The sequence below is a fragment of the Lolium perenne genome, chromosome 7 (genome assembly GCF_019359855.2).
Source record: "Lolium perenne isolate Kyuss_39 chromosome 7, Kyuss_2.0, whole genome shotgun sequence".
NCBI lineage: Eukaryota > Viridiplantae > Streptophyta > Magnoliopsida > Poales > Poaceae > Lolium > Lolium perenne.
Genome location: NC_067250.2, coordinates 303967975 through 303986569, shown reverse-complemented (window position 1 = coordinate 303986569; position 18595 = coordinate 303967975). Strand labels below are relative to the sequence as shown.

General features: G+C 42.4%; 2 long non-coding RNA genes across 2 annotated transcripts; both read left to right on the top strand.

Annotated features, from left to right (window-relative positions):
• Positions 1-1664: 1664 nt before the first annotated feature.
• On the top strand, positions 1665-9236 carry LOC139833437 (uncharacterized). Its single transcript, XR_011749222.1, has 3 exons — positions 1665-1750; positions 5652-5989; positions 8915-9236. It is a non-coding gene; the product is annotated as an uncharacterized lncRNA (long non-coding RNA).
• Positions 9237-10488: 1252 nt separating this feature from the next.
• LOC127311951 (uncharacterized) lies at positions 10489-14462 on the top strand. The gene is made up of 3 exons (XR_007858060.2): positions 10489-11377; positions 11499-11577; positions 14153-14462. It is a non-coding gene; the product is annotated as an uncharacterized lncRNA (long non-coding RNA).
• Positions 14463-18595: the final 4133 nt, after the last annotated feature.

Here is an 18595-nt window from a genome sequence, read left to right as displayed (position 1 = left end):
AATGGCACATGGAATTGTAGGTGATAACCATCCCGAAGCATCAAATAACAACCCTAACAATGCATGAATACTAATGACATGAAATGATAGATAATAATTACTCCTAGAATAAAACAAAAGATGATGGTGATGACGATGGGCGGCAGATCTGACACCTCCTTCACAGATTTACTAGACAATCCGTCAAAGAAGTTGCTGGACGTGGAATCGAAATCTCCCATCGTTTAACCGAACCAAATTTTGTAACAACTTGGCCCCTATTTAAAGCAAGTATTGGCCATGTGACCTATTTGCTACTATAAAATAATAAATTGAGATAAAATCATCACTTCGGGTGAAAATTTAATAAATTTTCTAGGTGGAGTGCTAATATGTGTATATAAGGTCAACTTAGAGGAAAAGTCCATCCACAACTTTGAAGTTTCTCATGCTTTAGAAATAGGAGTATCTCGCAATAAGTTTTTGGACTTATATTTGAAAAATCCCACTTTGAAGCAATATAACCAACTTGTTAAGAACATGGCATATTATATCACGAATAACATAGAAATTCACATAAAATTACCTATTTGTGGTGAAAAGCTAGAGTGTTTCCTTCACGAGGGTCGTATAATAGAGGGAAACATGAGATCACACTAATAAATCCTCGTAAACCCTAGATTTATGGAGTTGAGTCCTAATATGGGTATATACAGGAGATTGGTGTAGGGGCGGCGCGATGATGTGCCGAGTATTCAGACAAGAGTTCGGCAGTGGGCACACATTCGCATGCCGACAAGGACTCTGCGGGAGGATGGCAAGACGATAACCCTAGAGTGTGGTGCTCTCGCCGACACGTGAATGAGTTGGTGATTGATTCGTGACGGGGGTTGCCACCGACTAGGTTGCGGCAATGCGTGGAGCCCTGGATGGTGGATGACCCCATGGAGTACTAACCCAAAAATCATCTTGCTCGATGTAGTGCTAGCTCGTTGGACACAACTCATCCATTGCATGTGAACTCATTGGGCCACATATATGCGAAAACTACTACCTAGGATCAATTGGAGAGTTTAGTGGTGCTTCAATTTTGTTTTCTTTTGGAAAGAAACTTTTTTTTTGAACTGTTTGGAAAGAAACTTGATACTACACATAAGGGAGCTGCTCATCCAATCAGATCCCAAGAATCGCAATCCCGCGGATCACCCCAGAAAGCAGCATCTAAACCGTCCAACGCCTCTCCTAATCTCCATCCAACGGCCATCGCGAAAACACAGAATTAGCGCAGAGTCAAATCCTGCTCCCGATACCCGAAGCATCTCTCCTTAATTTCGGCCTAGCTAGTTCCTCGCAGCAGCCACCGCCTCCTTGATTCCTCACCCAATCAATTCTCTCTCGCTCCCCATCTACCGCCCCGAGATTTCGATCCCAAATTGTGCGCCGCCGCCATCCCTCTGCTCACCATAGCTGCCGCCATGGCAGCTCACATCGCGGTTCTCCCCGTACAACCCCGGGCGACACAGGCTCCCGCCGCCTCCCGGCTCGATGCAGATCCATACGGCGACGGTCGAGGCTGAAGCCGGCGGTGGTGATGGAGGACCAACTCCACGGTCACTGCCATGCCCTAGAGACTCGCCTGTGTACCGCCGCTGTTGCAGTCAGAGCGTGGACCGGCTGCAGCAACGACGATGCACAAACCGAGGAGCGAGGCGACCTGTACATGCCCGACCAGGAGGAGCTCGTCCACAACCACCACGGCGCCCACCAAAAGGTCCGTTTTCCCCCTCTACCACTGTGCTCTAGCCGCCGTTGACCAGGCTGCAAATTGGCCTGTCTATTAGGATTTTGCTGAGTCCGTTGCAGATTTCTTTTGGTTCAAACCGTGCCAAGTTATTAGGATTTCTTTCTTACCTGATCTACCTTCTCCGAGATTCTATTTTCAAGGAGATGCGAGTTAGTCTGACGATTGATAAGTTCTCCTGGCTAAGTGCGTTGCATATACTAGTCTGAAGATTGATTGACTTCTGAAAATAGTAGCGTTCTGAAAACTCTCCTTGGTTTACTTGGGGCAGTCAGCTCAACGCATTTTCACCTTTTCAGTACATTTGTTCCCCTGGCAGTAGTAAACATCTATTGACCTTGGTTTACTTGTCGGCTCGTTGCTTTGTATTTTGGTGAATTGTTGATTTCTAACTTAACTGCATTTAGGGGAGGGTCATCATAATTACTGTACACAGTCATTCATGTAATGCAATCAGAGGTACAAAAGATTGCAGGTGTGTTTGGTTTGAGCCCAAGATTTTTCCCTATTAAATTGAAGAAATAGGTTGGAGAGGCTAGGAAAATTGATACCTTTTTCAAAAAAAATCAAAGTGAAAAAAAAGAAGTATTTCTCATCTGTTTGAGAGTATATGTTCATGTGACCCGCGCCATTCTTTACATGGATAACCCTTTGTGGGAGGCATCTTTTCCAACATGATCGGACATATATCTTTAGCATTTTTTTCTTGGATACTCTCAAAATATGGATCATTATAAAATAATTAGTTCCATTGACAAAATTATAATTATTTATAACTATCTCACAACTGCACTGACATAAGTCCTACTTGTCTCTGTACATATTTTCTATCGGCGATGTCCTGAGCATTAGCCCATCAGTTGTAATACAAGATTGTGACGAGATAAAGTGAAATGAGACAGTGTTAGAATATCAAGTATATTGTGATACAAATCTCTATATGTTCATGTGACCTGCGCCATCTTTACATGGATAACCCTTTGTTGGAGGCATATTTTCCAAGATGATTGGACATATATATTCAGAATTTTTTCTTGGATACTCTCAAAATATAGATCATTATAAAAATTAGTTCCATTGAAAAAATCATAATTATTTACAACTATCTCACAATTAAACTGACATAAACCTTCCTTGTATCCGTACATCTTTTGTATCAACAATGTCCTGAGGATTAGCCCGTCCATTGTGACAAGATAAAGTGAAATGGCACAGTGCTTGAATATCAAGTATATTGTGTTGCCTTTGTACTCCGTCCATTGTGCGACCGAGGAATTTGTAAGTGAGATCACATAACATCGTTTTAGCTGCATGTGTACTAAGATTCATCATTAGAGAATCAGTTCAGAATTGTAGAATAATAATATAATATGGATCATGGATCATTACTTCTTAAGAATCCAACTGGAAAAAAGTGAATCTTTAATTAGCAAAATCGTCTGACGTGAATGGATACCAGATTGTTGCCCATCTCAAGTATCAAGACAGGACTTCAAACCAAAATTCAATTCCTGATAATTAGTTTTAATTTTTTGGCCTTGCCCTCAGGTCTATCACATGATTCCCTTGCATTGACAAAGGCCTTGAACGTAGGTGAGCAAGGGCGTGCAGCCGAGAGGCAAAACGGCGTCAGCGCTAAGTGGTAGGTGCGAACCTAAAAAATCATTGGTAAAATAGGAGTGAACCTAGATAACCAAAAATATTCTCAGGTTAACCACTCGGCCCATTGGGCTATTTTAACCTAACCAATGGATAAACGGGAACCAAGTCCCATCTTTAGCCTTGATCCACTGCCCCACATAGTTCGCTTGACGAATGAAGGCCTACTAGTCAGGCCAAACACTTTTCGAGACATGAGAATTCTTGGCCAATTATGTTCTAATGTACTTATGCCTGGTCCACTACTTCAATCTCAAACTAATAGTCTAGCGACGCGCTGCACTGGGCCAAGACAGAGGCCTTGGAGGAGATGAAGCTGCAATAGCATGGTGGGTACGGAGGATCACTGCCATGCCACAAACCGATGAATTTCAATTTTAACTTGGAGTACTTGATCTTTTATTTTCCTCCATTTCTTACCCTACCGAGAATCACCGATTTCCACACATATATTATACAGCACGATGCTACATAACCACTTCAAAGGTTCATTGTAGAGTCTGTAATAGATAATACAATCGAACATGACTGTTGTGTACTGGTAGAACGCATATAAAAACATTTTGTACTTTGCATACTTATCTCTGGGCCATCATGAATAACCAACCCAGTCTACTTGTCTAAATTTTCTGATCAACTCTCAAGCAGTAAAGCTGAAGGAACAAATGAGTCTTGCAAGATTGCACACCATTATTTTCCGACTTGCGTTTTCCTTGTTTCTGCATCATATTCAAGTGAATGCTCAAGATGTTCATTGGCAGACAAGTGACCAATGATAACCGCCCTCCCACCGAAGGATCTTGTTGGATCCCAACTCAGCAAACATGTGTAGCCTCACAATGAGTTCAGCCTCCACTCCAAGGCCACCTTCGGCGCTGAGTTCTAGACCAACACACTACATATCGACAACCGGACTATCAAGGTGTAGATTTGGGACACCACGGGACAAGAAAGTTGCAGTACTAACAAAGTATTAACCAAAAAACACCATGCTGTGTCCTCTCTATGTTCTTGATCGTTTACTTGGGGAGTCATTCACATTACTGATGTATTAGCTGTAGTAACTATCTGCTCCTCTGTTTTTTAACTCATGGACAAAGCATTTTGTGTGGAATGTACATAAGCTTGTAGTTTCCACTATATTGTGTGCATGGTTCTGCCATTGCTGAGCGCAGCAGTGATAGAATTATCATTGTTTGTGAGGAAATCATGAGCTTCTTGTTTGTTCTCAGGTAATAACGATGATATTGTTATGTTGCCCACTTTAAAGGTTAATTCTTGTTCGGTGTTCTCATTTCTCTAAGCAGGCTTCTTCATCACCAGTTAAATATGTTTTAGATGTTTTCTCTGTTCATCTTGGGTAGCTACCTGACCCAAAATATGTCCATACGAATGCCAAGAATATATATTCTGTCAATCTAAATGTAGACTAATGAGTTGCATTACAACAACTTGCCTTAGATTTTGACACGATCAGAGGTTTCAGTTCCCTATTAACATCTTCAGTTAGGAACAATATTAGAATCTGCCAAAAAACTTTGACCAACTTCTCAACATCTTGCACAGTACTTGTGGAATTATATGAGATTTTGACACGATCAGAGGTTTCAGTTACCTATTACTACCTCCTTTTTAAGGAATAAGGCATCCTCGTTTTATGTGTTTTTTGTTTGACCATAAATTACTTCAAATATATATAAAATGTTTGTATGAAATTAGCATCATTAGAAAGTGATTTTCAATACGAATCCAACGGTGCTAATTATATATAATGTAACCAAGATATTGTTGCTCAACTTTTATGGTCAAAGTTTGTCTTGGAATACGTGTGCGTCTTATTCCTTGAAACGGAGGTAGTATCATATAATTGCACATTTTCAGTTAGGAACAATATTAGAATCTGCCAAAAAAAAACTTTGACCAACTTCTCAACAATAAAGTGAGAAAATAAGTAGACATCAACATCTTGCATAATACTCTCTGTTTTTGTGTGGAAGTCATTTTTTTTGTAGAATTCTATGTTCTCTACAGATTAGCTAGTGGAGCTACTTGTGTCCTGCAATCGTTTATGTATTTGTGCATGTAAGGGGAATGGTGTCTCCTATAGTATATTCAAGAGGCATCATCCTATACACATGCATGTTTCTTCAGTTGCTTATCTAGGTGCTTCTTGATATGTCAATATTATTAAAATCAATCATTCCTATGCCAGGTTTGCATGGAAGAGTTAAGAGGATGATTTGAGCACATAGAGCCTCCCCGCTGCATGGACCAACAAGCAAGATGTGTGTGGAGCACCCCTGCTCCAGCCTAGCTGATGACACAAGACTGCTGCTACTCCCTGTCTTCATTGAGGCTGAAGACGGCGCTGGTGATGGAGGACCAACTCCACGGTCTCCACCATGCCCTAGAGGCTCGCCTGTGTACCGCCGCCGCCGTCGGAGCATGGAGCGGCTGCAACAACGACGACACACAAGACGAGGAGGGGGCGACCTGTACATGCCCGACCAGGCGGAGCTCCTCCACAACCACCACGGCGCCCACCAAAAGGTCCATTTCCCCCCTCTACCGCTGTGCTCTAGCCACCGTTGATCAGGCTGCAAATTGGCCTGTCTATTTGGATTTTGCTGAGTCCGTTGCAGATTTGTTTTGGTTTAAACCGTGCCAAGTTATTAGGATTTCTTTTTTCTTTCTGTACCTGATCTACCTCCTCCCAGCTTCTATTTTCAACAACAGTACTTGAAGCTGCGGGTTAGTCTGGCGAATGATAAGTTCTCCTGGTTAAGTGTGTTGCATATACTAGTCTGAAGATTGATTGACTTCTGAAAATAGTAGCGTTCTGAAAACTCTCCTTGGTTTACTTGGGCAGTCAGCTCAATGCATTTTCACCTTTTCAGCACTTTTGTTCCCCTATCAGTAGTAAACATCTATTGACCTTGGTTTACTTGTCGGCTCGTTGCTTTGTATTTTGGTGAATTCTTGATTTCTTACTTAACTGCATTTGGGGAAGGGTCATACTGTACACAGTCATTTGTGTAATGCAAGCAGAGGTACAAAGATTGAGGGTGTGTTTGAATTGAGCCCAAGATTTTTTCCTATTAAATTGAAGAAATAGGTTGGAGAGGCTAGGAAAATTGATTCCTTTTTCGAAAAAATCAAAGTGAAAAAAAGAAGTATTTCTCATCTGTTTGAGAGTATATGTTCATGTGACCCGCGCCATCTTTGCATGGATAACCCTTTGTGGGAGGCATGCTTTTCCAAGATGATCGGACATATATCTTTAGCATTTTTTCTTGGATACTGTCAAAATATGGATCATTATAAAATAATTAGTTCTACTGACAAAATTATAATTATTTATAACTATCTCACAACTGCACTGACATAAGTCCTACTTATCTCTGTACATCTTTTCTATCAACGATGTCCTGAGGATTAGCCCATCAGTTGCAATACAAGATTGTGACGAGATAAAGTGAAATGAGATAGTGTTAGAATATCAAGTATATTGTGATACAAATCTCTGTAGGTTGTAGGCTGTGTTGCCTATGTACTCTGTCCATTGTACACACTGATGAATTTGTAAGTGAGCTCGCATTACATGATTTCCGTTGCATGTGTACTAATATTCATCATTAGAGAATCAGTTCAGAACTCTAGAATAGTATGGATCATGAATTATTACTTTTTAAGAATCCATCTGGAAAAAACTGAATCTTTAGTAAAATAGTATAATGTGAATGGATACCAGATTTTTGCCCATCTCAAGTATCAAGACAGGACTTGAAACCAAAATTCAATTCCTGATAATTAATTTTAATTTTTTCTCCTTACCCTAAGGTCAATCACATGATTCCCTTGCATTGACAAAGGCTTTGATGCACTGCACCACAGAGTTCGCTTGACGAATGAAGGCCTACTAGTCAGGCCAAACACTTTTCGAGACATGAGAATTCTTAGCCAATTATGTTCTAATGTACTTATGCCTGGTCCACTCATTCAATCTCAAGCTAATAGTCTGGCCACAGACTGCACTGGGCCAAGACATAGCCCTTGGAGGAGATGAAGCTGCAACAGCATGGCTCGTAGCTGCCATGCTACGAACTGATGAATTTCAATTTTAACTTGGAGTACTTCTGGTCTTTTTTTTTCCTCCATTTCTTACCCTAATGAGAATCACCGATTCCCAGAGATATATTTCACGGCACGATGCTACATAACCCCTTCAAAGGTTCATTGTAGAGTCTGTAATAGGTAGACTTTGTTAATTTTATAAGATAAGATACATTCGTATAGATAATACAATCGGATATGACTGTTCTGTACTGGTAAAACACATATAAAAAATAAACATTATGTACTTTGCATACTTATCTCTGGGCCAGCATGAATAACCAACCCAGTCTAGTTGTCTAAACTTTCTGATCAACTCTCAAGCAGTCAAGCTGAAGGAACAAATGAATCTTGCAAGATTGCACACCATTATTTTCCGACTTGTGTTTTCCTTGTTTCTGCATCACATTCAAGTGAATGCTCAAGATGTTCATTGGCAGATAAGTGACCAATGAGAACAGCCCTCCCACCTTAGGATCCGGTTGGATCCCAACTCAGCAAACATGTGTAGCCTCATAACGAGCTCAGCCTCCACTCCAAGGCCACCATCGGCGTTGCGTTCTAGACCAAGACACTACACATCGACAACTGGACTGTCAAGGTGTAGACACCAGGGGACAAGAAAGTTGCAGTACTAACAAAGTATTAACAAAAAAACACCATGCCACATCCTCTCTATGTTCTTGATCGTTTAATTGGGGAGTCATTCACATTACTGATGTATTAGCTGTAGTAACTATCCGCTCCTCTGTTTTTTAACTCATGGACAAAGCATTTTGTGTGGAATGTACATAAGTTTCTAGTTTCCACTAAGCGGGCGTCTTCATCACCAGTTAAATATGTTTTAGATGTTTTCTCTGTTCATCTTGGGTAGCTACCTAACCCAAAATATGTCCATACTAATGCTCATAATATTTAATCTATCAATCTAAATGTAGACTAATGAGTTACATCAGAACAACTTGCCTTAGATTTTCACATGATCAGAGGTTTCAGTTACCTATTATCATATAATTCCACATCTTCAGTTAGGAACAATATTAGAATCTGCCAAAAAAACTTTGACCAACTTCTCAACAATAAAGTGAGAAAATAAGTAGACATCAACATCTTGCACAATACTCTCTTTGTTTTTGTGTGGAAGTCGACTTTTTTTTTGTAGAATTCTATGCTCTCTACAGATTAGCTAGTGGAGCTATTTATGTCCTGCAATCGTTTATGTATGTGTGCATGTAAGGGGAATGGTGTCTCCTATAATATATTCAAGAGGCATCCTCCTATACACATGAATGTTTCTTCAGTTGCTTATCTAGCTACTTCTTGATATGTCAATATTATTAAAATCAATCATTCCTATGCCAGGTTTGCATGGAAGAGTTAAGAGGATGATTTGAGCACATAGAGCCTCCCCGCTGCATGGACCAACAACCAAGATGCGTGTGGAGCACCCCTGCTCCAGCCTAGCTGACGGCGCAAGGCTGCTGCTGCTCGCTGTCTTCATTGAGTATGGTTCAGCATGTACAAAAAAGTAATCGTCTTTCTCTCTTTTCCCCTACTTCCTAATTAACCCACTTGGCTCGGATGTGCATTAACTGAATTTTTCTCACATCACTTTGTAGTTTGGATTTACATCCTATTTTTTATCTTCTAAGCACACATGCAGTCCCATCTTCCATATGTAGTTACTGATCACTTCATCCAGAAATATTTCAGCTTGTACAGTTATTCTCCGTGTACAGTCCCATCTTCCTAATTAACCCACTTGGCTCGGTTGAATTGATTTTTTCTTGTGTCATGAAAATGTTATATGAACTGATTCAGATGTTTTTTTAAATTTCCTAGAAGCTAGTGGATTTGTGAATCTCCCACGGAATTAGATATTTGATATTTCTATAAAATCTCACAGAAGAATATGGAGTGCATGTTTGCACCAAGTGGCATCTGAACCAACTTACGTTGGTCCACACAAAGGTATGACACAAGTTCGCCATTGGGAGTCAAAGACAACATGAAGAGCTGCTCACCTTGCTGGCATGTGGCGACCGCAGTGGCACGCTTGCTGGCGCCGCCATGCAGTGCCCCCTCCACGCTTGCTGGCGACCGTAGAGTTTGATTTACAATCCTCCTACGCGCTGGGTTACAACAAGATGGAAGCTAACTTAGTGCACATCCCAGGTGGGTGGCAAGACTACTCGAAGCCCGTAGGCGCCAGCCCTTGCCCAAAGTCTGGCTTTGTCCTTGATCATGGAGACCAGGGAGTGGATAGAAGGCTGGTTTACCTGGGATATGCAGTCATTTCGATGATTCCAAATTATCCAAGGGGTGAGTAGCACGACAGAGGCGAGGCCTTTGCGAAGCTGCTTGGGGGTTTGTTGTTTGGCCTGCAACCACCTGTCCATGAGGGTGTCCTCTCCATTTGGAGCTCTTGCTATCATTTTCAGCCATGCAAGCACTTCATGCTAGGCAGTCCTGGTGAAATGGCATTTGAGCATCAGGTGGCGCATTGTTTCAGGGGCCTGGTTGCAGAGAGGTCATCGTGTGTGATGTTGCGGGCCGTGTCTTGCGAGGCGTTCCACAGTCACCTGTCCACATTTGCTAGCTAGTGAAAGAATTTTACTTGCGGTGGCGCCCATGTTTTCCAGATTAACTTCCAGGAGTGGCACAGGATGGATCCATGGAAGGTTGCCAGGTATGCAGAACGGGCAGAGTAGGTACCACCATTTGTCCAGTTCCAAAGTCGTTGAGGATGGTGCTCCGGATTGCAAGCCAGATCTGCAAGTATTGCCCAACCTTAGTGATGCCAATGACGCCCTAAATGTCCCTAGCCCAGCTGTTGCCGTTTAGGCCTATTGCGACGGTTGTGGCCTTGTGTCTCCACTTGGGGATGCAGCTGTAGAGTTATGGCGTCAACTCGCAGACCACACGTACGTTGATCCATGGATCCTCCCAGAAGAGAGCCTTGCTTCTGTAACCAACTTTCATGGATGTCGAGGTGAAGAACATGTCGCGCTCATCGGAGGAGAATTGCAGTTCTAGTCCGATCCGAGCCCTGTTGGTGTCCGTCCAAGAGTACCAGAGCCAGCTTAGCTTGTGCCTGTCCTGCGCGCTCAAGATCTTGGACACCCAGGCCTCCATGGGAGAAAGGGCGGCAGACCCGGTTCCAGTTGACATGGCAAAGACCTCCATTGGCGTCTGCACGTCCAGCACAAAGGAAGCCTCTCTAAATTTTAGTGATCTACTTGAGGGATTTTTTTGGTGCTGCATAGACCAATAGTTGGTGCAGAGGGATGGCGCCAAGGACAGACTTGACAAAGGCGAGGCTGCATGTTTTGTTCATGAGCTTGGCCTTCCAAGATGGCAGTTGTCCAGCAATGCGATCGACGACAGGCTGCAGTTGTGCAGCTGATGGTCTTTTGATTGTGAGAGGAATGCCCGGGTACTTGATTGGTGGGTCCACAATTGGGCATTGAAGCTGTGCAACAACAGGTACAGCCACCTCATTATCGCAGCGTAGCAAAGTAGCCGAGCTTTTTTCCTTAGTTGACCTGGAGGCCTGAAGTGTTGCTGCACACCTGGAGTATTCCTTTGATTGTGGCGATGTCGCTAGGTGATGGGTGGAAAAAATAGCATCACATTATCGGCGTGTAGGGAGATGGCCGGGATCGCCCTCGAGTGGTGTAGCTGCTGCAAAACCCCAAGTTGGGTAGTGAACTTGTTAATGTTGTCTACTTTGTCAATTAGTATCTATAAAAGCCCTACCTAAATCCACATCTTGTGTGTTGTGACTTTCAGGTAAAGAATAAAAGTTCAAGAAGAAAAGGCCAGGTTTTGTGCTCCCAGTCCCATTGCTATTGTTATTAGCATGAAATATTTTCCTTGTTTCTTATTGTTCTAATGTGAATCAGTTCGACTGAAGATGATATTTGCTCTAATGTTTTATTTCTAGTGAGGTTGCTAGTGCACTACTAAGGCTTGAGAATATTGGTTCAGATATGAAGAACATCAAAGAAGTGGTTTGGCTTCTGGTAAGTAAATTTCTTTCTTACATAGCCAGCCACATTTGATACTTAATGTTTTCCCAATGATTATGTTAATCCCCATTCACTTATAAATGTTTCATTTTTTATTTAAATCCTTTATGGTATGCGTTTGTTTAATTTCCTGAATTACTTTAATGGCATTCCTCCTTTGGCTCCTTTCATCTTCTAGCTATAACTAACTTAAATTCTTCGCCATGAAACATTCCTTATTTTTATCTGATGGGCTAGAGTGACACAACACTTCAAAAGAATTCCAATGACACTTAAGCTGTGCCAATGGTCATGTTGTTGTTATACTACACTATAGCATTGGCTTGTTTAGGTCCCAAACACCATTTCCGAGGTAAACTACCCTCTGTTGCTGCCTTAGCCTGCATATGCTCTGGATTTCTAGAATACACTATATTAGAATCTTGTTAATGAAGTGCATGAGTGTGATGTGTGTGTTTTGAGCATATGTTTTTTCTTGACATAAATTATTTTGTGGGGCCTAGTTAGTGTTGTTTCCAAGTTCCATTTTTGGTTGTTGCAAGAGCAGATGCTATTGAGATGGAAGTTGTTGCTATCCAGTGAGGGAGCTCATTTGTTGTGTTCATGTGAAATGATTTTGATGCTGAGATGTTTTCCGTATTTGTGTTGATAACCATGGTCTGATGAATGATGCGTTTACCCGTGTTTTCTCATGCATAGCAAGAAAGTCCAGCAGTTGGGTAGGGATGGCGGTGGCGAAATGCATGGCCATGTTGCAATCATCTAGTGTTGTGGTAGACACATGTAGAAACATTATATTTTTTTGACAAATCATACACACATGCATGAGTTGATTGATATGTACGTGTGAAACACATACCTATACTGCGCAGGAGTAACTACATATCTGTGGTTCTTAGCAGGAGTGATATCTAGTTGATAGCTAGGAAGGAGGTGGGCAGCGGCCAAGTAGTTCCGACTAGCGCGATGGAGAAGTGACCTCGTTGTGTGAGGAAAGTACACCTGGGCAAAACTCGGGCCAGGCCGGGCTTCGGGCCAAACCCGAAAAAGCCCGAACGTAAAATGCAAGCCCGAGCCCGGCCCGGCCCGATCGCCGGGCCTATAAATTAAGCCCGAACCTGGCCCGAACAGGCAAAAAGCCCGGCCTGGCCCGAGAAGCCCGGCCCAAACCTGCCTAAAGTGCGAAAACTGCAAGCCCGAGCCCGGCCCGGTCCAAGTTGCTTCCATTGGGCAACCGCTCGCTTTTCTGGTTCTTCCACTCCCGCTTTGTTCTATGGTGATCTCAATTAGTGATGTGGCCTATGAGCCATGGTGTTGATATTTAAGGGTTTTTGTGTAGCTGGGATTTGATCTCCTAGATACTGGCCTGTGATGTGCAATGCTTTCTGCTTATGTGTGATGAACTTTCGCTCTATCAAGGTCAATTTGTATTGTTAGTATGCTTGAAATATTAATTAAAACTTAGAAGATTTACTCGTTTTAGGTTCTAAATAAGCTCTGTCGATTTAAGTTCACTCAAGTTTGTTTAGTTACATATTAAATGGAGTACAATTTGAATATTTGTTGATAGTTCTAACTACTTAATCTTAAGACTAATCACACAATTCTATCTTATTCATGCCATTTCTTTTGATGCATTGTCTGGGCAAGAAATTTGATGCCCAAGATAAGTTATTGTATTGGTTTAGGTTAACCCATTAGATGTTAAGTTCCTGTGCTATATCACCGCATGGAAGAAATGATTGTTTGTACGAAATATTGTTTAATTTGCGCATGCATCCTTAGTTTGCCTTTTCCTCCACTTGCAATGAAATTATAATTTGTTGTGCTTTGGTATACAAATGAACTATGCCCCATATGTATGTACTTTCTGCTGTTGGTATGAATGAATTGCACTTCTCCTACATACATCAATTGGATTTTAGTTTTCTTCGTAGTCTTCCTTTTATTTATTGTCCTATTTTTTTGTTTGTATCTTTGCCATAAATGACAGGGGAGAAACTATATGAGGTAAAGTAGCTATGGACCCTGTCTATTTTGCTGGGTAGTTGGTTTGCCCTTGCTAGATTGACAGATTGTTTGTTTTACTACCACTACAAGCAATCCACAATTCAGTTGACTTACCTTAGTAATGAAGTTATTGTCTCCTGTGGTTGTGAACCAGTTTTTTTCTGTAGAGGTGGGCACCTCGTGGCCTTCTAGTATATGTTACTTTTTTTTCTATTGGACACATATGCTACAACCATGACAAATCCATACTATTCATGTTAAAATATTGGTAATATCCATATGTATTTGGTGGACAATCTGCTTTAATTCAATTCTTCCTGATGATTATCATTACAACACTCGATGCTCTCTCAAATGGTACAAATACAAAAGCTTTTCTTGATCTTCTTGAGTTAGAGAGTGGTCTTATAGTTGCACGTGCAGTTGTTGTTGATTGATGAGTGAGTTCATTTGTTGGGTTCATGTGAAATGATGTTGCTGATGAGATGCTTTCCACATTTGTGTTGATAATCCTAGTCCGATGAATGAAGCTTTAATTACCCTCCGCATGTTCTTGCAGGTTTCATCCATGAGTGTGTACGTCTTGCATAGCAAAAATGTCCAGCAGTTGTAGTGGTTGTTGGTGGCGAGCTGGAGAAGACATGTCCTCCTCCTTGGAGCGGAGGAGGGAGGATATGATGATGTTGTTCCTAGCTGCTCAATGTGGTGATGAAGCCATGCATCTGACGCCCTGATTGGTGCCGTTCATATGCTCGAGAATTGGAGTACTTCACTTCACGTCTTGTGTCTAGGAATGAAAACCAACTTGTGTAGAAGATTTTCTTCTCTTGGTCTGCTTGACAATTCTGCTGGGTGTTAGTTGATACTACGTGCTACATGTATAATTTTCTTCTTTCAAAATCTGCTCATTTACATAAATGAAACTGAACTTGTGTACAATATTTAGAAATAAAGAGATGCTAAATGTGATGCTTGTTGTGTGATGATTATGATCGAGCAAAATACCGTGCAAGATTTTGTAGTTGTGAAGAGGTACGAGCTTAATACATAATTAGTCTGTCACATGTCAAATATCTTGTCTGTTTGCTATTTGCAGCAACCTTCTTAAAGGGTAATTGGTTGAAGAGATAAGATGGAGCCTGAATGCATTTAGTTTAGAGTTGTACTACCCCCGCTCAAGAATAAGTGCCACAACTTTGTTACGATTTTAGTCACCTAGATAAATTTATTGTATTTAGAAAAAGTTGTGACATTTATTTTAAAATGGAGAAAGTATTTGCAAGACGCTGAACTTATTGGCAGCGAGTTTCTCCTGGTTGATTATGTGATTCTTACGCCAAACAAATCGTATTTTGTCATGTTTCCTATGGAACCTCAGCCTTCTTCCATAGCATAGATCCTCTAAAATCAATGATGCTTCATATAGTGTAACACTACGGGAACTAGGAGCCACAGTCTTCCTTTGTAAAATAAGAAAAGAAACGAACCACCACATTTTGGGAAAATAATCACCGGATCATAGGAAACGACATGACTGAAGGAAACCTGATTGATTTATTAAAGGCAAACAAACTAATCTCGGTACCTCTCTCCCTCCCTCTTGGCATGTTGGGTCTTACGTCAAACAAATCTTATTTTATCATGTTTCGTCTTGAACCCCAAGCCTTCTTCCATAGCAAAGAACCCCTAAAATCAATGATGCTTCCTATAGTGTAACACTACGGGAACTAGGAGCCGCGGTCTCCTTTGTACAATAAGAAAAGAAACGAACCACCACATTTTGGGAAAATAATCACCAGATCATAGAAAACGACATGACTGAGATTGATTTATTAAAGGCAAACAAACTAACCCCGATACCTCTCCCTCTCCCTCTGGCATGCTGGGTCTTTGCCTTAATTACTGGTGCCTCCTCGTTATGCCGGCCAATTACCATTGATTACGGCCGCTCGCATGCGATTAGTTTCCGGAAAATCAAGGATCCTCCCCCTCTCCATGTCAGCGATCCATGGCACATCGCCTTCTGTCCGTCCATCCTTAACAAGGTCAAAATAGAATAGAGGACCAGGATTGCATCATCTTCCCGCCCCTGGCTACCTCTCTCTCTTTCTGAAAATTTGATCTCGGGTGCATAGCTCTTCTATAAGTAGAGGCCCATTGTCACCTACCGCGTGTGGGTTGCGCGTGTGACTATGACTTAGACTTTGACTTTGTCGAGGAGAGGAGAGTGGGCGCTATGGCGCCGTCGGCGAGGAGGAGGAGGAGGTAGTGATCGATGGAGCTGGGTGGATCGTGCAGGGAAACACACGCAGCTAGCCGGCTGGTGCTTGTTTATATGCTCTAGGGCGTCAGGTTCCTTTCTTTTCTCTCCTTTCAATGGAAAACATGGAGTAATTAAACCGACGAAGTGTGGTTCCTAATTTCGTTTGTCTTCTTCTTTTCAGCAGGGGATTTTCGTCAGGTGAAAACATGCATGGAGAAAGTAGATCGATTGATCATGCCGGGCGCAGATGGAGGAGGCGTACCAACGTGCGCGCGCGTGATCCAATCGGCCAATTAAAGGTCAGTCCAGCTACCGATCGCACCGGCCGGTTTTGTTTTGTTTTCACGGGCGGCGAGACCTGCACCTTATGGATTCGATTAGTGGATCCGTGGCGATGATTTCAGTTTCTCTTCTTTTACGGGCGCGCTCTGAGCGGAAAACCGATGGATGGATGAATCGATTACGGCACAGATGAAACGGAAAGGAGGGAGACGTGGCTGATCCACTCAGCCGGCCAGGTAGCGACCGAACCAAAATTACTCCGGTTGTCGGATCGCAATAGTGTTGCTTTCTCCAGGGGCAATTGCTCATGTGTTTAGGATAGAGTTTCTCATGTGTTTACGAGTAGAATTTCATTTGTCATGACATTCTATTCATCTGTTGTTCACATGATGCAACCTTTCAGTGGATTATCATAGCAATTTCGATGATTAGACTTCAAAATTATTTTGTCCAATTAATCATGCATAAGGTTCATAGGTGGTTTCACTCTAACAAACATGTTTTTTTTTAACTGTACGCAATCAGGATTAAATCTGAGTTACTAGGTTGTATGATAATCCAACAGGCTCAGCAGCACGTGCCAGGTGCATCAATGGTGTATGGTGGGCAGCAGGGCCAGCCGGTGACTTGCCCGTATCAGGATTCAGGATCCTCAGGAACAGCAGCAGGTGCCTCCTGCAGAGCAGCAATCCTTTGATGAAAGTGGCTGAGGTAGCGAGATGTGATGCCCCAAAGGCTGAAGCTGTCTATAGATTCAGAAACCTAATTTTGGTCTCGACATCTAAATTTTTTCTTTAAGTTTCCAGTTAGCTTATATGATGGTTATTTATTGGTTGAACCTGGTGGTTATGATTAGGAAGCTTCGACTACAATGCCCTCTTCTAGCGCTACCCCACAGACGGCGCCATATTTTCTCTCTTTTCTCTTCCTTCTATTACATCTCTCTTCCTTTTTCCCTCTTTTCTCATATTCCTTTATCTTTCCTCTCTTTTTTCTTCTATCAAACTTCGAAGAAACCTCAACCAAACTTCGACGAAAAACATTGAAAGGTTACTGTATGGTTAAAGACCGTCAGTACGGAGGGATGCACCCATATCGCGAGCCCCGTACCAGACTCAAGTATGGATTCCAAACCCTAACAAATGTATCAACAATTACGACCGTCGATACGAGAAGGATGTGCCCATACCATGCGCCCGTACCGTGTATGTTGCCCCTAAAAAACGACGCTGGCTGGCCTTGGACCTCCAAACCAGCCATTCTCTTCCTCTCTTTCTCTCTCTCTCTCTCAAACCTCAACCCTAATCACCTAGAATCCCCGATTCTTCGCCAATTTCATCATTTTGAGTTGGAGAATCTTCACATCAGTAAAATTCTCATCCAATCAATGTCTTATTATCAGAAACTCATGGGTAAATCTCTCACATTGATTATCTAGATGAGTTCATAATATTCTTAGGTTCCCAGTTACGATTCAAAGTTTTTGCTAGGAATCGTTTTTTTACACCATAGAAACCTTGCGCTCATAATTTTGTGTTGAAACTTTGCAGTACAATGAATTTGGGAAGAAAGTTTGACGGCGATGGTTTGTTGGGCTCGAAGAAGAACCACAAGTGTCTAGAATCCCTATGTATCTAGATAAAGTTGAGTGGATTAATACTTTTTATAGTGCCTATAGATTTTTGGCATTTGTTTCAGAATATAAGGTTGTACCTTAGCTTTTTTTCAATTACCCCCTCCCCGTTCAGCTCGCAAATCGTCCAGCTCCCAAATTTATTATGGTAACTTAGGAAGATATGGATTTCCCAAATTTTACGTTGATCTCAAATCGTTCAGCTAGGGATCTTGTGTAAAAAATACTCTTGCGCTAATTTCCGTGCTAAAAAACTATAGGCACTATAGAATGGAACAGAGGAAGTATAAATCTAAGGGTGTATATATATAATTTAATTACCCATTTTTTATATCTAAACTGCTAACATACCACCTATTAGCTCGAAGGTAAATTTGTGGAATAAAATTAATTATTTTTCAAACCCGGCGGGCTGGTCGGCTCCGCTCGTCCTTTTGGGTAGACTCGCGTAGTCCCTCTCTCCAGGCTCCCCTCTCGATTTCTCACGCGACAGCGCAGCCACGCCGCCGACCACCCCAGTCCCCCTCCCCCGCACCTCCCCCGCACACCGATGTCCCCGCCGCTCGCTGGTGAAGCTCCGTCGCGGTCTCCGTCGACCGTCCCCCCCCCCCCCCCCGATGCAGCCACCCCGCGCCTCCAATCGCGCCGCCGTGCCGAATCCTAGCGCCTCTCGAGTCTCGATGAGAGCAGTCGGCGCAGGAAGACGTGGACGCGCGGAGGATGGACTGCTGGTCGCCTCCACGAGCTGAAGCCGCATCGACTTCCACTGCATGTTGCCTCAAAGAGCTGAAGCGGCATCTGCACCGTCATCTAATCGACGTCCG